Source organism: Pantherophis guttatus, chromosome 4, assembly GCF_059756535.1.
Source record: "Pantherophis guttatus breed Tessera chromosome 4, ASM5975653v1, whole genome shotgun sequence".
In the NCBI taxonomy this organism is placed as follows: domain Eukaryota; kingdom Metazoa; phylum Chordata; class Lepidosauria; order Squamata; family Colubridae; genus Pantherophis; species Pantherophis guttatus.
Window position 1 is genome coordinate 79,583,449 of NC_142066.1, and position 19,316 is coordinate 79,602,764.

General features: G+C 40.6%; 1 protein-coding gene across 4 annotated transcripts in view; it reads left to right on the forward strand.

Annotated features, from left to right (window-relative positions):
* ELMO1 (engulfment and cell motility 1) overlaps positions 1-19,316 on the forward strand; it is a 641,324-nt gene that overhangs the window by 24,931 nt on the left and 597,077 nt on the right. The window contains exon 1 of one of the 4 annotated variants that reach the window (XM_087892441.1): positions 10,716-10,803. The exons of the other annotated variants lie outside the window; for them this stretch is intronic. The gene's annotated coding sequence lies outside the window, so the exon portion shown is untranslated. Of the gene's footprint in view, positions 1-10,715; positions 10,804-19,316 lie in introns of those variants that run through there. 4 annotated transcript variants of the gene reach the window in all.

A 19,316-nucleotide genomic window follows, 5' to 3' on the forward strand; every position in this document is an offset into this window, starting at 1 on the left:
TGGGTGAGAGAGAGAGAGATAGATTTATACCCTCTCTTGGGCCCCGCCTTGGAGCTTCCTGTTCCCGTGTAAGAAATGTATTCTGATTGGTTGTCAGACTCCCATGGGGCTACTCAGGGGTAATTTGAATCCCAGGCCTGGTTGAATCTTGCTGGGTGATGATGTAATGAAGGGGCTTTGGGCAATTCCTATTATGGCTTAATGGATAAGCTGTCCCAGCCTTTGTCTTGTAGATAGGTTGGCACCAAAATATCTGGGGGGGGGGGCAGGGAGCTGAGGCTCTAAGTTTATGTCTTTTAGAAACATTTTTGTCCTTTAGGGAAAATATAATATTCTGCCTTTTTAATATTTCCTAGAATATCTCATTTTCCTAGGAGAGGAGTGGGTGCTAACTTCCTACAATCCCCCCATTTTGCTAAAATATGTGAGTGGGATATACATTATTGACAAAAGATTAAAAGTTGATCAGATCAAGGAGACTTGGTGGGTGCTTTTAATTTTTCTGATGCAAAGGGGAAGGCATTAATAGAGGCAGCAGAGAAGGATTCCTTCAGTGCTCCCAAAAGGAGAGCTTTCAACAATGAAGGTCTAGCAGCCAGGGCAAAAGTTCTGGAAATAAATTTACAGTATCCAGTTTTCTATGCCAATTATTTTCAGATATTTGATGTCACTTTCTGTGAGCTTTCAATCAGGTTTCAAGCAAGCACAAGTCCCAAAATTCTTCACAGGCATGGTTTTCCTTTAAATAACTACAGGCTGCCCATTTCCAAGGGTTGGTTACTGAACCTGCCTTAGCTCTTTAGTGCATCCAGGATTTGTGAGTCCAAATTGAGGTTAGCTATTGTGCAATCCAGGCTATTTAGTATTTTTTAAAATCACACACAATGAGTCTTGGGACTCCTACTAATGAGACCACCAGTGCAACATATCCTGCTTTTACTGAACAGCATCATTTGTGAGTCACAGTCAGGGCTTGGGGTTTGGAGATCTCTCTTCTGCTATCTCTTCAAGTGAGGGAATTGCCTGAGGGGAATGCCCCTCCCCCATGGAATTAGCAGGGAGATATGACTTGGGCCTTAGTGCCACAGAGCAAAACAAACAAAAGCAAAAACAAAAAAACAAAACAAAACAGCAAGCTAGGAGCAGCTTTGTGTGGAGGTATGTGAAGGGGATAACTTCAGTCTAATTCTGAATGGTGTGTCTCTGTGTGCGTACTTATGTATGCAGCTGCTTCTAAAATACAGACAATACAAATATTCTGGACAAATTTCTCTCCCTCCAGACAGAAATCTAAGGTGTTCAGAACTTGCTGTATCAACCATTCCAAAATGCCATCCCTTCATGAATCCATTTAACTGATCAGTTACAATTGTGAATGAAGCAAAGAAAGAAAACCTTACAATGAATTTCCACCCTCCCTTCATAGTCTTTACAGCTGTCTTTTGGCAATTGAAAAGAGTCTTTCAGTCTTTACTTGTCCATCTCAGGGTCCTTTCTTTCATGTCTGCTGGCATTAGGCTTGGCTTGGTGGTAAGGGTGGTCAGTCAGGCTTGGGAAGATCTGCTCCACTCTGATTGCTGTGATGACTTTCTAGTGGAGGGCTGGATCCAAACCCAATTCCTGGCTCAAATGGATGGAAGTTCTCCCCTGGAGGCAGTATCTGGATCAGCGTTATATGCTTCCACAGGTTGCAGAGTCATCTGTGCAGGGCTGAAAGACATGAGAACAAGGTCCCCTACCCATTTGTGGGTGAAGAAAGGCATTGTAGGAGAATAAGAAATGGAGAGATAGAGTCGGGGTGGGTAGATAGCTTGCAGGCAGAAAAATACATCAGTACCACAATTATTAAACAGACTAGTTATAATAAATGGGGATATCACAGATGAGGGGAAAAACTGGATTCACGTGCTTCAGAAAAAGGATGGACAGATGAAACTACAGTAACTGTAAGAATGAAATTTTCCTGTAAATTAACGTAATAACCTTGGGCTGTTCTTAAAAGTACAGAGAGGGAAGAAAACTTCACCCTGTTCTGCTGGCCAGGCAAGCTCAGTGTGAAGGCATTTCCATTGCTTAATTCAAAATTATTTCTAACAATTTTTCCCCCTCCTAGGAATCAGAGACATTTAAGAGTTATATTTACCTTTAGGGAATACAAAGACTTTGACACACACACACACACACACACACACACACACACACACACACACACACACACCAAGGAGAAAAGGAAAACGGAACTCTCAGATTTAGGCACACCGGTCATTCCCACCATAAATCTCAGTTAAATTAGGTAAGGCACAAATCTTAACAAACATACTATGTGGTTGCAAGGAAGACAGAGAGGAAGAGAGATAAACAAACAAACAAACAAAAAACCCAACATTCCAATATATATTTCCCATTTCTTTTAAGTACCTTTATTTAGCCAAATTGGTTTTCCAGCTTTGTCTCTTCCTTGAGCAAAGCCCACTTTGTTACACAATTTGCTCACAACTTTTTCCTAAATCTCCTGGGGGGCTCCTGTCACTACCCTCGAGCTACAGCTTCCCATGTTCCCTCTCAGATTTGGGGTTCACTTTGGCTTAGCCGGGCCTGCTGCTGTCAGTTTTCAGACAAAAAAGGTCTGTGAGGACTCTGGTTTCCTCTCAGAGTACGGGCACCTCATTTGTAGGGAATACCGCTGTTGGTTTTTGGTTTTTGGACCAAAAAGGGGCCTGGGAGGACCTGCTGCTTTTCCTAAGCAGTGGAGTATGGGCACCTCCTAACACAGGGCTTTGCTCAGTGACTTCCCAGCTGGTTGCCCAAAGTTCAACTCTCTCATTCACTTTTCCATTCCATTTCACACACACACTCTTTTCCCTAACAGAAGGTCCTGTGCTCTGGCAAATCCCCCATGCTCTCTAGACTATGTGGTAGACCAGAGTGTTACTGCGGTTAGGAAATGCACAGAGGCAGCAAGATCTAGTTGTGATTGGGAGAAGGGCCCTCTCACTCACACACACATACACATACACATACGCACATTTCCCACACTTTTCTGGGCTTTAAACGTTAAAATTTAGAAGTATTCACCTTCTTTCCAAGCAGCCTTTGAGCTCAACACTCAAAACCCCTTTAAAACCCTTGTTCCAAATGGCCAAGGTCCAGGAAAACTCACCCACACTCAATGGGTTTGTGCTGGCAAGGGAGGCTTACCTGGGCCAGGTCCATTGGTCAGGTTAACTTGGAGTTCCAGGTGGGGTGCCAAATTGTTGGAAGAAATGTCCATCTGGGTTCAGTTCCAAGTGGGAAGAAAGACACTAGGAATACCGAGACTGCTTGGAAAGATGGTTTAATGGTGGACATTATGATATGAGGACCACATGATATTAGGTCCTGGGCAAAAAGAGCACATGGGTGAGAGAGAGAGACAGAGATTTATACTCTCTCTTGGGCCCCACCTTGGAGCTTCCTGTTCCTGTGTAAGAAATGTATTCTGATTGGTTGTCAGACTCCCCTGGGGCTACGCAGGGGTAACTTGAATCTCAGGCCTGGTTGAATCTTGCTGGGTGATGATGTAATGAAGGGGCTTTGGGCAATTCCTATTATGGCTTAATGGCTTTGTGCTGGTTTGGATCTTGAGTGAGGGCTAATCCTATTATATCCTGAGGGCCATGTCGTTTGTAGATAAGATATCCCAGCCTTTGTCTTGTAGACAGGTTGGCACCAAAATATCTGCTGGGTGGGCAGGGAGTTGAAGTTCTGAGTTTATGTCTTTTAGAAATGTATTTCTCCTTTAGGGAAAATATAATATTCAGCCATTTTAATATTTCCTAGAATATTTCATTTTCCTAGGAGGGGGGTGGGTACTAACTTCCTACAGGAAGCTAGTAATTGAGCAGGAAAGCCAGAGAGGAAAGATCCTTAGCAAAATGTTCCTTAGTAAACACACACACACACACACACACACACACACACACACACACACACAGGAGACAAATCCAAAGTCAGAAAAGGGACCCTTACAAGCCCCAGTCACTGCCTCCACCACTCCCGCCTCCTTTTCTTCCAAAGGAAAAAAAGCCCCCAGCCGAGAAACGACTCTCCCAGAACTGGAGAGCTGCACTGTGTAGCAAACAGGAAGAAAAACCTCGCGACTTTAAAAATTCAGAGATTTAAACTTTCAGCTTCCCTTTTTTCCCATTCCTTCCTTTCCAACGAGCGGCAGGAACTGCACTTGGTTTGCAAGATCTGAGATTTACTTTCTCTTTCTGCCTTTTCTTGCTTCCCAGCCAAGGAATGCTGCTTCTTTTTCTGCCTCCCCACAAAAAAACCCTCTCTTTCTTCTTCCTTCTCATCTTCCTTCCTTCCTTCTCTGCCTACCTCCTTCTCATTCCCATCTCATTCTGGAGAATTTGGCAGTGCTGCCGGTGACTGTGCTTACCGTGGCTGTGGCTTTCCCATGTGGGGCGGGGCAGGAGTGGTCCAAGTGAAAGGGAAGCCACATAGACTGAAAGTCCAGGTCGGTGAGCAGGCTATGGAGGTGCTGGTGGTGGGCGCGGCACTTGGATTGTGGCCATCCAGCCTGGAACGCGGTCAGCCTTAGATCCATGGGGCAGCCTGGAGCCAGCTAGGGGCCCCCTCCGCTGCTTTACCCCCCCCCCCACAGGAGTGGTGAGTCCCCAGGGGCGGGGATGAGACAGTTGGGTGGTTCCTTACAGGCTCCAGGGATGCCCCGTGGATCTAAGACTGATTGCATTCCAGACCGGATGGCAGCCATCAAGTTATAGATTAGCACCTGGCTGGCCAGGCTGAAACACCGGGGGCCAGTTCTTTGGGAGGCGGGGCGCAGTTCTCAAGGGCAGTCCCATGGGCCAGATCTAGCTGCATTATGGGCTGTATCCAGCCCATGGGCCGTAGTTTGAGGACCCCTGCTATAAACCCTGTGTGCCTAATAACAGGTAATAGAAACACAGGAATTGCATAGTTTAGCCAGACGGATGTGCATACCAGTTTGACAGCTGATATGAATAGGGGGCATATAATAAAATAGGAGCCTTCCTCTCTTGCATCATTTTGACAAGTATATTTAAATGTCAATTTAGTCTTCTGAAAGGACACTAAACCTGTGTTTAAAAGTAGTCCATTAATAACTGATTGGAGGAGGTAGTGCTTGATGAAGTGAGAGCCTTTTTATATACAGACTGTAGGGTTCCTTCTCCCCCATGGTACCTATTTGAGCAAGAATGCAATCCTCAGTACAAAATAGCCTAAATAGCAGCTGTTTGTGTATAGCCCAAGCCATGAAACAACAGCCAGAAAATGTCTGTTTTAGGACAACTCCCACTGCTGATCACCTACGGTTTGAGTGGATCCAAATCTTTGAGTAATGCTGAAAAGTCTACTGGATAAAAGGAAACTTTGTTTGAATGAATTGCCCAAAGCAAAAGCTATTCTGGAGGATGATGCCCAGAAAATGGAAATGAGAATATGTTTCCATTCCAGTCGAAAGTGGCCAGGTAGTACCAATTGATCTTCCCCGCCTGAAAGTGCCATGAGTAGATTAAAAGCATAAGGTTGCCTGCTAAGGAACAAGGCTCTATAATTTTCCAAATACAAGGTAGAGGCTGGGAAGAAGAAGTAGACAATATCTTGAGGGCAAAAAATAAAAATAAAGGTTGCTAGGACATATTAATTAAAAATTAATTGGAGTATAGCAATGAGTAACATTTCAGCCTTTATGGTGTGGTGGGAATCAATATGGCTAAGAATGATCTGCAGTTCTGTTTTTCAGTTACATTTATTTTGGTCTTTTACATTATGCTTCTATATTTTCTTAAGAAGTGTCATGATTTATAAATAACATAAACAGATATAGTAAATAAAACTTGATAATTGCTTACTTAAAAGAATTCAATTCATGATCTAAATTATGTCAAAAATATATTTATGTAGCATTTGGGGAATCTCAATTTTGAACATTTTGTTTAAACTTTCACCTATATTTCTTTTCTTTTTCTTGCAAAAAGTTTTTTTATTTTTTTCCAAACATACAAATTACATCCTTTCAGAACAGAGCTTTGATCCAGTCATCACTTTGTTCAATTTTTAACAAAATCTTTAACAAAATTTTATCTATTCTATTTTGCCATAGTACTTATTTCTTAATCTTAAATCACAAATTCAACTAATACCATTTTAAGAAATTAACACATATTTACTTAATCAAAACAATTACCCTTCTATTAACCCACCTTAATTCTTAATTCAATTAATAACTCACAATACAACAATTCTTACTTTAAATCCTCGCTATTAACAATACAGTTCAAACATATTTATATTTCATTATGCTCATTAAATCTTTAATCCATTATTACTTTATCAAATTTAAATCTTTTCTTTAATTTTAAAAATATAACAATTTAACATTTAAACATAATTCTTAGTTCAAATAATGCTTTTTAATACAATTTCCCAATTATCCTAAATTCTATCTATCAAACCATACCATTTATATAACACCAATTAAGTAATTTTTGTTTATGGATCATAATCATATATTGCTTCAGTTTTCTTTTCTTTTTCACTTAGGTAATACATGTTCAAATTATCACAATTGTTATACCTATTTAAACAATATCCCAATTATTATAGCTATAAATTTTCTAATTTAACCTTTTCTTTTATCCTTCCAGATGTACAAAATACATCTTTATTCCACTGTTACTCCCAGCGTAATTATCTTTATTTTTCTCACTGCTAATCTCAATGTAATCATCTTTATTCACTGTTAATCCTAGCGTAATCATCTTTATTTTTTTCACTGCTAATCTCAGTGTAATCATCTTTATTCACTGTTAATCCCAGTGTAATCATCTTTATTCCACTGTTAATCCCAGTGTAATCATCTTTATTTTTCTCACTGTTAATCCCAGTGTAATCATCTCAGTTACTGTTAATCCCAGTATAATTATCTTTATTTTTCTCACTGTTACAGCATAATCATCTTTTACTTTTGTAGATACATTATTAAAAATATTCAAATTATAACAATTGTTATAGATATTTAAACAATATCCCAGTTATTATAACGATCAATTTCCTCAAGTAGTATCTTTTAACATATTAATAAAAAATTGGTTCATTATATCCATTGCTATATTTCTTTTAATGTAGTCTATTTTCCATATATTTTAGCTTCAATCCCTATTTAATTTCTAATTATCTGTAACATAATTCTTCTCATATTTTAATCTCAATATAGTCATTTTATAAATCCAGGTCCTGGACTTCTTTAAATTTCTTAATATTTTCCAACCTTTTATTCTTTTATCATTCAGTGTTAATCTCCATATAATCATCATTATATTATTATTAATCTCAGTATAAACATCATCATATTGTTGTTAATCTTAATATAATCTCTAGAGACCTCCTTTTTATTTTTACTATTCACATGTTCAATTATTTGTTCATATTTAATCACAATATCTTTATCTTCTTCATTTTCCATTTCTATGTCTTATTTCTCCATCTTCATTTTCTTGTCCACACGAGTATACTCCATTTCAATTTTTATATCCTCAAATTTTGTCCTCTGTGCAACGTTATAATTGTTTCTTTTATTTCCATTCTCCAAGTCAAATAATTGCTCCAATTATAAAAGTTCCATTATATTCCCTTCTATTTCTTTTTTCTCCCTTTTTTTATTCCTCCAAAAGTCAAGCTTCTTGTAGACAAGAAAATCCTCCTCCACAAGTTCTCACGGTTATTATCTGTGAAGTTCACAATTTTCCAAAACAAAGAACCAAGTTGCAATGTTCCTTTTTACTCCAGATGGTGTCTCTCTGCAATCCACAATTTCCAATTGCTTAATAAGTATCCATTTTGTTTCCATTACATCACGATCTTACTTGACTTCTCTTTTTTCTTTTTCAATTTTAAAATATCAAATCATATTTAAAGTGCAGTCCAAATTTAAATAGCTCTTCTCACTTTTTTCTTTCCCCCCTTTTATTTATACATCCCCCTTTTTTTCCTTCTTAAAGCTTATTATCCATTTTTTTAATGTTTCTTGCAATTTAAAAAAGAAAGGGGAAAAAAAAGATCTCTATATTTCTTTCCAATCCTTTGACCATATCTAATTGTTTAAAGTTCCAATTAGTTTGTTCAGAAATCAATTTTCAATTGGGTTTTGTCTCTTCCAAATTATATTTCAAAATCTTCTTTGCCCCCATGTTCCTTAGCCGCTATTACATATTAGGGGTCTTGTAGTTGTAAGATGTTTCTCTTGTTATTATTCAAGCCTGAGTTCGGCTTCAAAGAAACTCCGTTCCGTTGTTCTCTTCCTCCAGCTCTATACTTAGTCCAGTTGTCCCAGCTTCATGGCAGCTGCCATGGCTGCCGCCACCGACTCACAGAGAATTCCCTCTGATCTCCGAGGAACTTGCCTGTTCTTCTTGGTCGTCCGAGGCGCCTTTCTTTTTTCCCCATCCCTACAGGACAGTTCCGGTCCAAAGACCCATTGGCAGCCGAGGGTTTCACGGCGCTCATCAGAGCCCGCTATTTCCCTGACTGTCTCGCCGCGTCGCCAAACCGGAAGTCCTCACCTATATTTCTGTTGGTTTTGATTTGCATTTATAATGGACAAATGAAATTAACACCAGCTCAAGGATTTTCCTGTATTTTTGTGATTTATTTATGTGATATCTGCATTTCAAATTCTTAGTTTTTATGGCCAAGTTGATTAATCTTCCCCTTCACATGCCAAAACTTGATTTTACACAAGCAACACACGAATTCTAGAATAAATCTCCAAATGAGCTGATTAAAAAAGAAAAAAGCTTTGTTATATTTTTTACATGTAATTTTTTTAGCCAATTCATTTAATTATTGAGTGTTCATCCACTATTGAAGTAGGCTTGGTCCAGAAGCAGGGTTACTTAACATGTCATAATAAAGAGTAAATGATAATTGTCAGTTTATATTACCTGAATCCGTCGGGAGAAGGGCGGTATATAAATTTAAATATTAAATTAAATCTAGCTATACACTATTTAAACTCTTGGTGTCATGATCTTTAATTGGATGAAATGGTGAATCATGGGGCAATAATTTTTGAACCAAGGTACCTCATAGGGGATAACTTATAGAATATGTCTAAAATCTGCACCATGACTCCTGAAGAAATGAAATTTTGGGAAATTATGGCTGCTTTAGTGCAATTAATTGTTGCTATATTACACTACAGGGCTGCTGCTGCTGCAGTCATGTGATGTTTATTTTCAACATATTATGACAGTTTTCCAACCAGTTTTGTAATCCTTCCCACTCTTCCCATTCAATCATAGGCACTTACCTGCTGGAATGAGAAAGGAAGAGGGAAGGAAGGAACACTTTCCTGCACTTCTCACACATACTAACCTCCCATCTTCCCCAACCTGTGATGCTCCCTCAACCAGTGAGAGTCTCCCACGTACCTTCCCTGACCTGCAGGCATTTCTTGCAATTCTCCATATATCATTCTTGACCCAGACCACTCTCCATGCATCTTCCTTGGCCCATGTGGCACCTCTTGGACATTTTCACACCCTTCCTGACCTGAATCCCCTCTCCTGCAGACTGTCCCTGATCTTCATAGTACCTCTTGTGCACTCCCAGGCATCCCCTGGTACACTTTCAAACCCATATCAGTTCCCTCACAGCACCTCTCCACATATGCCGTAACCCACAACCCTATTTATATTATAAAGACTGCTTTCTCATTCATGCTAATGCATTTTGTTAATCTTCTGCATGAGTAGTACTTTACTTCTTCCCTTAGTGTAGGAGTAGAGGTTTGTAGAAGGCAACCTCCATTCCTGCAAGTAGACTCTGTTGGCTTCTTCGATCAAAATGGTCCTCTCCCCAGTGTGTACTCCTAACATGTGGAGATATGCAGGCATTCCTCTTCAGTTGGGATAAGGTACCTTAGAAAATAAGCATTGGGGGTACCTTAGAAAAGGCTTATTTTCTGATCTGTTACTTTCTTAACTTCTAAAGAGATGAACCCTCTAAGATGATTTGATAGGGTGAACAGTTTATTTAAGAAAGCCAGTTTAGTGTAGTTGTTAAGTAGCAAGCTAGAACCCAGAGATTATATGTTCTAGTCCCACTTTAGGCATCAAGCCAGCTGGTGATTTTGTGCCAGTCTCTCTGACTCATAGGAAGAAGGAACTAGCAAGACATTTTTAACAATCATATAAAAATAAACAAACCTGGCAAGGACTAGCTGTCAGAGGTCAACACTGATTCGAAGATGCACATGCATGCACACAGAATATTTAGATATTCAAAAGAAATACATGAACCATTCAAAATGTTAACCTAATTCTTTGATGCCTGCAAGTTTCTTGTTTATTTACTCTTTTTCATTTTTACCACCTCTTTTGCCTCTTTTTTTCTTCTGTCTTTTTTTTTTTTAAATGTTTTAAATGATTATAGGTAAAAAAAGATGAGCCCAGCCCAGAAGCTTAGTAGATATCATGGTAGAGAATATTGAAAACTGTTGAGAGGTCTAACAAGACTAGGAGGGGGCATACCTCCCAACTCCAGATACCAAGAAAGGTAACTCATCTGAACAACTAGCGCAATTCCTGTCTCATATCCAGGTTTAAATCCTGACAAGAAATGATCCTAACTTGCTTCATCTAATATCTCTTGTTGCTAATTCTCCATCCTCTTTTTTAAAGACTTCCTTGAAAAGGGAAGATTGGAGACTGAGTTTGAAAGATGATCTTATCAAAAGTGGGTGGCCCACTGCTTCATTCAAGGCTGAAGGTACCACATCTTTCTTGATTTGCATAGATGTTTCCAGGTCATTCAAAGGAGCTAGATTGGACATGGGTCCAATTATCAGATTACGGAACTCATACTGCAGAACGGTATATAGTAAGGTACTGTTTATCAATTTGATAGGTACTGTTGTCTCTGTGGTAGCTTTTCTATAATGAGATATGTTCAAAGCCTATTAATAATTAAACAAATTATTACTAATTATAAAAGAAGTATGCTTGGCTAGAATTTCATGTTCTTTTTGTTTATTTTTACTCAAGCAGAAGAATTTGTGCTCATGATTATAAAATATGAGTAATAATTTCTTCAAGAACATGACAGCTTCTTTTTTAAGTTGATCTGCTTCTAGGAAGCAAGCATGCTGAATTGTTGTATAAGAGTGCTTTGTTCCCACTGATGGGTAGGGAAATCCTTTGTACTTTTTACTTGGAATGCTTCCAGTGATAGAAATGAGGAGGCAAGAATATGAGAAGACAATAGTTCCTTTAGTCAGCCAAGAAGACAAATGATTTCTGTTCTGATAATGAATGCAGCAAAACAATTACTACCAAAACAACTGCTACCAAGGACCCTCCACTACCTTCCGCTGGATGCATCCTGCAGGCCAGATGGTGCACCCCACCCCTGCCCTACACAGCTTTGGCGGGTGTCTGGCAGGGGGAGAGAGACAGCTCCATTCCCCGCCACCTGCCTCGCTTCATCTCATGGCGGCTGCACTAGCCTGCCAGCTGGGTTGGGCCAGGCAGCAGGCGAGGCAATGGCAGGAGAATATCTGCAGGTGAGATAAGAGGCCAAAGGCACCCATGGGCAACCCCATACCCACCATGCACAGCCAGACAAGAGCTGCAGTGCCCGGCAGTGCAGGGGCCCTGGCAGCCAGCAGGGAGGGCACTCCGGAGGTCGTAGATCTGGCCCCCCAGCTAGGCAGGAGCAGCCCAGCAGGGTGTCTGAGAGCAGCATGGCGAGGAGGGCAAAGAGCCCTGACAAGGTTAGCAGAAGCAGGTGTAGCAGGCCCAGCAACTGGGCGGAGGGATGGGGGAGGTGAACATAATGCGCTGCACAGCCATGTGGTGGATTGCAGCAGCAGGCAAACCGAGAGCTGGTGGGACAGATTGACACCTGATTTAATGGAGGCAGGCGATTTCACCATGTGGGGGCACTGGCAGCAGGCAGAGACATGGGGGGGTTGGGGCAGGCGATCCTGATGCACTGCATGGCCTTCTGCCTCATTGTAGCAGCAGCCTGAGCAAGACCCGAGCTCCAGTGTCCCAGCAACAGCAGTCCGGGTGGGCAGAGGCCAGGGCGTGCTGAGATCTTGGTGAATTGCAGCTGCGGGCAAGCAGATGGTGGGATGGAGAGTGCCAGCCTGGCTGTAGCAGCGCTCCCACTCACGTCAGCCCCTGCGCTTGCCGCCTCCTGTACGTGAAAAAAATAAGACTTCCCCTGAAAATAAGCCCCAGTGCTTATTTTGAAGCCCCCCAAAATATAAGACCGGGTCTTATTTTCGGGGAAACACAATATCTTTCTCAGCACAAAGAGCCACCATACTGCCTTAAAAGACAGAAGTTATAGTCCAGTAAATCTGGAAGTATGAAGATAGAAAATTGTTATTAATGCATAAATCACTTCTGTGGTCAAATTGGTATGGCATTAAGAATTCAGTTTGTGGATTGATGTACTATATGTTAGATCTTCTTGGGAAAAAAAGTGGATTCTTTTAATAACGATTCAGTATTAAATCTTACTGAGCTTAATCAGTGTTATTGTCAGGAAGTGTATATAAATCTTTTCCTTATTTATTCTTTAAGATTATTTTCTATTTCCTTTATGTTCTGGTATCAAATTCATCTCAAAAACCCTTTTGCATCCTGCTTAATTGTATCCTGGGGATTATTCTGTGTTGTTTTCATGAGTTGGAAGAATATTTCTCTTTTCCCAGAAATCAGCTGAGTGTAGAGCTGAAGAAAATTCTCATGTCAGGGTTTCTTACACTGTACTCTGTTATTCTTCTATCAAGAAAGCAGGTAGCTCTTTTTTTCCAGTTTTAGATTCTAAATACTGTATAACAGCTATTTAATGCCCCCCAAGATGGCTGCTGAATGGTAAGAAGCGTTTTCTCCCTTGCTAATGATCTGCTGATTTTGGTGCCAAAGCTGGCATTTAGGAAAGACCCAAGATGATTTTTGGATGGCTGTAGACCCATCTGGGGAGTCTTGAAGATTCCAGATTCCTTTGGGAACGGTCAGAAAGACATGGACATCCATTTTCCTTTCAGCATTTTGGTTTTTCAGCATGCCTGGATCTTAACTTTACTTTTTGAACTTCTACTTTGCTTTTAATTCTTAAAATTAGACTGGCTGACTAAATGCTGATGTATTTCAACCCCCTGCTGGACTCTAGCTGTTCTTTTTTTTTTCTTTTGATGTATGCTATTGTCCTAAATAAGTTTCATTTTCCTGTATGGAAACATAGCATGCCTTTATATGGTGGGATGCTTTCATTTGATTTACATTAATATTGGACAGAAAAACCACAGGGTTTTCCCATTTTTTATGTGCAAAATACTTGGAATTTATTTCTTTTTAATTTTTTTAAAAATAAATTTATTTTTTTTAAAATATATTTTTTTAAAAAATGTCTTTCCACCTTGGATTGAAATATTCAGAAAATATCTTTGCTGTTCTCCCTCTAGGTGGAGACAGCATCCAGGAATAGATTGTACTTGTCTGTTCAGATGAAGGACGGAGTCTGTAAAAGTTGCAAGTCCTGCCCCTGTTGGTAGGGCTTCCCAGCTTTTGACTCAGTCCTTCAGACTGGATGGACATGCTGGAGCTTTCTTCCTACAACGTTTACTGATACCTTTCCATCAAATTCTTCAATTCTGGACAACGTGAGTTACTGGCTGACTCCCTCAAACAGTTGAATCACCGGGAGTGGTCACCGGCTTGAGCCTTGGCTCCCGCCGCTGGCACTGACCTTTCAGCTGCTCACCAGCCATTAGCTTAATTGGTCTTCAAATTGCTCTCCATGAATAACAGGTATTTCGGAGCAGCAGAGGAGTCAAGCGCTTCCATAGCAGCTGAACGGAGTTGAATTTGGAGGGGAAGCAGCTTGGTGGGGCTTTGCGCTCCCTGAAGGGCTGATTGGGCAGCCATTTTTACATCAACATGCCGCCTGATAGATCCCTTGATCAGTGGAGCTTCACGTTTCCATCTGCCAGCCTGGAACTTTGGCAATAGCCTAGCATTCCCAGCGGCCAGCGGGGATCGCTACTACCTTATCAGGAGCTTCGCGCTCCATTTCTGTCCGTGAGTGATATTGCTGCCATTGTAGGAGCTTCGTGTTCCATTGATTGACTGACAAACCCTTTCGGAGCTTTGCGCTTCACCAATTGATGGCAACCATTTTTGGAGTGGCGTGCTCCATTAACGGCACAGCAACTGTATTAAACTAATTGCCATTGTCACCAGTGGCAATTTCAGGGGCTTCGCGCTCCATGGAATAATCGACTGCCCATAAGTAGAGCTTCGCACTCCACCGCTTGCAAGCCCACCAGAGCTTTGCACACCATTAACACCAAGGCTGCCATTTTCCAGAGCTTTGTGATCCATTGACAGCAGGGCCGCCATTTTCCGGAGCTTCACACTCCATTAATGGCAAAACTGCCATTTTAAAGGCTAGACTCCGCTGTTCAGAAGGCCACTCTTCCAGTGCTGGGCGGTCCGGTCTTACTGACTGCGGCAGAATACGGCAGGGCAATGAGCGTGACATACGTGCCCTCCCAAGCATAGTAAAGTCTAATTACCACCGTTTGAGGGCTGTAAGCCGGGGACAGTAATACCCCAACAGGACAAGATGCCTAAGGCCTTATGTAAATCTCATAGACTTACAGAACATCGACTTCCAAATCTGACAAGGACTCTGGAATGGGCTCCAAGACTGCAAGGCATGGCACCGCCTCCAAGGCATCCCAGAGGACAGAGGAGCACAAGGATTGGGCCCTACAGAAAATTTGTGACAAGGCTAGTAACATCAAGGCCTTTGAGTTGACAGCCCAGGCCGATCCTGACACCTCTGCCATATCACAGGAGCAGTATCTCTCTGGTATTTTCTTTTGCCCATCTGCATGACAGACTTGTGGGGCACGATTTCTGCTCCTCCAAGGTCACCAAAAGAGGGCGGTGTGCCCGAGCTGATTTCAACGCCACGGTTTCAACGACCCCTGCCTTGCCTCCTGTTACTGAACCAGGATTCACCCTATCGGTGAATATTCAGGACATTGTCACTAGAGTTCTCCAAGAGACTCTTCTTGCCGGGTTCCAACCTGGAAGAGCACTTTTTTTTTTTTTTGAATTTTTTTTTTTCAAACATAGATAAAAAAAAAAATCTTTCAAGAACAAAGGCTTGGTCCGGTCACAAATAGGTAGGCTGATTTTACAAATAAAAACAAATATTTTTAACATAAATTCAAACATCCTAATTTAACATCCTAATTTTTCTATTATATCGTCATAAATCTTAATTTCATACTAAACATCTCATTTTTATATTTAATTATAAATCAAAATTCAATAGTTCTTTCTAAATTTTTCTCCATTGCTTCTTTTAACATCAACATTAAAACACAAAAATAATCTAATCTCTTAATCTATATTTTTACCTTACAATTTTATCACCACAAATCTTAATTTCCAAATGTATACAACTCAATTTTTATTTCAATTTATTAATCAAAATTCTTTCTATTCTTCTTAGTTTCTAGACCCATTTCATCCAATCTTAAATCTTAAACTTTTACACAGACATCTCAAAATTTTTCATTTCATTTTAGTTGTCATCCAACAATTTCTTTTTCACCCCATATTAATTGTTCTACAATATATTCTCCTCTATACTTCCAACTGTTATTTTGCTGATTTCCAGCATAATTTATTTTTGGCTGATTTTCAGCATGGCATATTTTGGCTGAGTTTTCAGCATATCCTCCCCCTTAATTCCAACTATTATTTGGCTGATTTCCAGCATTTTCAATTATTTTGGCTGATTTCCAGCATGCTTTATTTTATTTCCAGCATTCTCCTCCATAACTCCACCCATTGTTTGGCTGATTTCCAGCATTACTTATTTTGGCTGAGTTTTCAGCATATTCTCCTCCGTCCCTCCAACTATTGTTTGGCTGATTTCCAGCATTTTCCAGTGTTTTGGCTGATTTCCAGCATGCTTTATTTTGGCTGATATCCAGCATACACTCCTCCTTACTCCCAACAGTTATTAAGCTGATTTACCAACATCATTTATTTTAGGTGATTTCCAGCTTATTCTCCTCCACATCTCCATCTTTTATTTAGCTGATAACCAGCATATCTTGTTTTAAATATTACCTTTTCAATATGTTTATCTATTAATCCACTATTTCCAAATATACTCTTCCAGTATAGTACTAGTCATTTCCAACATATGTTAAGTTCAATCTCTTAAATTCAACTGTTACTTCAATCTGTGCACCTTATTGTATCATATATAATCATTAATAGTTAATCATAGTTATCCTTCACTACTTTGTTGACAAGTTAAAACTAAAACATGTTACATCAAATTATGCTTTTATAAAAATATCACTTTTAATCACCTTAACTTCCAACTTCTATTTTAATTATCTTCTTTTATTTTCTATCTTTATTACACCATAGGCACCTCTTATTTTTATTTAAAACTCATTTAACCATTTAGACAATTAGACATTTAAACATTGCCTTTTAATTTTATCTATTTTATTTCTTCATTTCCTTATCTGTCCATAAATATTTCAATTCATAGTCAATACTTCCATGCTTAAAACTCTGTATGTCATTTTTAATTCTGTTATAAAGCCTGTTTTCTGTAAAGTCCATCAGCTCCGCTTTTATTCGTGCGCCAGTCCTTTTGTTGCTATGCCAATTAGTTAAAAGTTTATTAGTTCCGTTGTATTTCTTCTTTCTTTGTAAAACCATCAGTAGACAGAATAGGAATCATTAAAATTCAAAAGTCCATAGTTATTTTCAAAGTAATCCAAAATAAATAACGAGTCGAAATGGTTCTTTCTCAGGAAAGAGCGAGTTTCTAGAGTCCACACTTTCACTTAGTCACAGATTCAGTTGCCATTTTGAAGCAATTATGTAGATATCTGTTTGATCTCTTTGTCTGGCTTTTAAAGGTGCCAAATCCTTAATTATCACTTTTCTCTTTTCCAAAATCAAATCTGTTTCAATTTAACAAAGGAAATTCAAATATCCAGTTCTAATTAGTTAATAGTCAGTTCATTCCAATCAATCGATGCTGAAATAGATTTCTTTTTTTTTTATTTAAAAAGTTTTAACAATCATTACAACAATTCTCCAGGGGATTATAAATGCTTCATTGGGTGAGGGTGACTTCCCTGCCGCCTTGAAAGAGGCGGTGGTGAGGTCTCTCCTCAAGAAGTCTTCCCTGGACCCGGCAGTGTTGTCTAATTATCGTCCGGTCTCCAACCTTCGCTTTGTGGCGAAGGTTGTTGAGAGTGCGGTTACGCGACAGCTCCCCCAGCACCTGGATGAAATGACATATCTGGATCCGTTCCAGTCGGGCTTCAGGCCTGGGTACAGCACGGAAACGGCATTGGTCGCGTTGGTTGATGATCTCTGGAGGGCTCGGGACAGAGGTTGCTCCTCTGTCCTGATCCTATTAGATCTCTCAGCCGCTTTTTATATCATCGACCATGGTATCATGCTACACCGGTTGAAGGAGTTAGGGGTGGGGGCACTGTATTGCAGTGGTTCTCCTCCTTTCTCTCTGACCGGTTGCAGTCTGTGTTGGCAGGGGGGCAGAGGTTGATCCTGAGGCGCCTCATATGTGGGGTGCCACAAGGGTCGGTCCTCTTGCCCTTTCTGTTCAACATTTATGTAAAGCCGCTGGGCGAGATCATCCGTGGTTTCGGGGTGAAGTACCATCAGTACGCTGACGATGCTCAGCTGTACATCTCTACCCGGACCACCCCAATGATGCCCTTAAAGTGATGTCCCAGTGCCTGGGCGCCGTGTGGATCTGGATGGGGAGAAACAGTCTCAGGCTCAACCCATCCAAGACCGAGTGGCTGTGGTTTCCGACATCCCGATATAGTCAGTTGGAGCTATCACTGACTATTGGGGGCGAATCACTGGCCCCCACGGAGAGGGCTCACAACTTGGGCGTCCTCCTGGATTTATGGCTGTCTTTAGAAGAGCATCTGACGGCCGTGACCGGGAGGATTTTTCATCAGGTTCGCCTGATTTGCCAGTTGCGTTTCTTTCTGCATCGGGACTCCTTACACACGGTCACTCATGCCCTCGTCACTTCCCGCATGGACTACTGCAACACTCTCTACATGGGGCTCCCCTTGAGGAGCATCCGGAGGCTCCAACTGGCGCAGAGTGCGGCCGTGCGGGTGGTTATGGGAGCGACATGGCGTTCCCATGTAACACCTCTCCTGCGCGAGCTGCACTGGCTCCCGGTGGTCTTCCGTGTGTGCTTCAAGGTCTTGGTTACCACCTTTAGAGTGTTCCATGGTTATCTACGAGACTGCCTTTTGCCACCAGTAGCCTCCCACCGGCCGGTATGCTCTCATAGAAAGGGGCTCCTCCAAGTGCCGTCGGCCATACAATGTCAACTGGCGGTCCCCAGGGGGAGAGCCTTCTCTGTGGGAGCACCTACTATCTGGAATGAGTTCCCCCCGGAGATACGGAGGATCCCGGATCTACGCATCTTCCGCCACGCTCTTAAAATCCTTTTATTCTATCAGACTGGCCTGGCCTAATTTTTCCCTTTTTTTCCCCTTTTAAAATACAAATTTTAAATTGGTTTTAATTTATTGGGGTGTTTTAAATCTGTCTTCAGCCAAATTATTTAATTTGGTTTTATCCTGTCTTAAATTTTGTGTTTTTATCTTGTGGCTGTTCACCGCCCTGAGTCCTTTGGGAGTAGGGCGGTATAGAAATCAAATAAAACATAAACAAACAAAACAATCCATCTTCTCCATTCCAATATATATCTTTCATTTGAATGGTCCTTCAAATACGCTGAAATTTTGGCCATCTCTGCTAAATTCACTACTTTTAGTGTCCATTCTTCAATAGTAGGCAAGTCTTCCTTCTTCCAGTACTGTGCCACCAAGAGTCTGGCTGCTTTTATTAAATTTAAAATCAACTTAGTCTCTGTAACACTACAATCTGTAATTATGCCTAACAAAAAGAACTGTGGAGTAAATTTTATCTTCTTTTTGAGAATATTTTGAATAATCCACCATATTTTTATCCAAAATGCCTTAATTTTTTTACATGTCCACCATATATGATAATACATGGCATCCTCACATTCACATCTCCAACACTTGGGTTGCACACTTGGATACATACAGGCTAGCTTTTTACCAACGCATTATACAACCTTTTTATGTGCATTTGACTTTGATCTCTAATCTGTTTTACCAAATTCTCCTCATTTTGCAG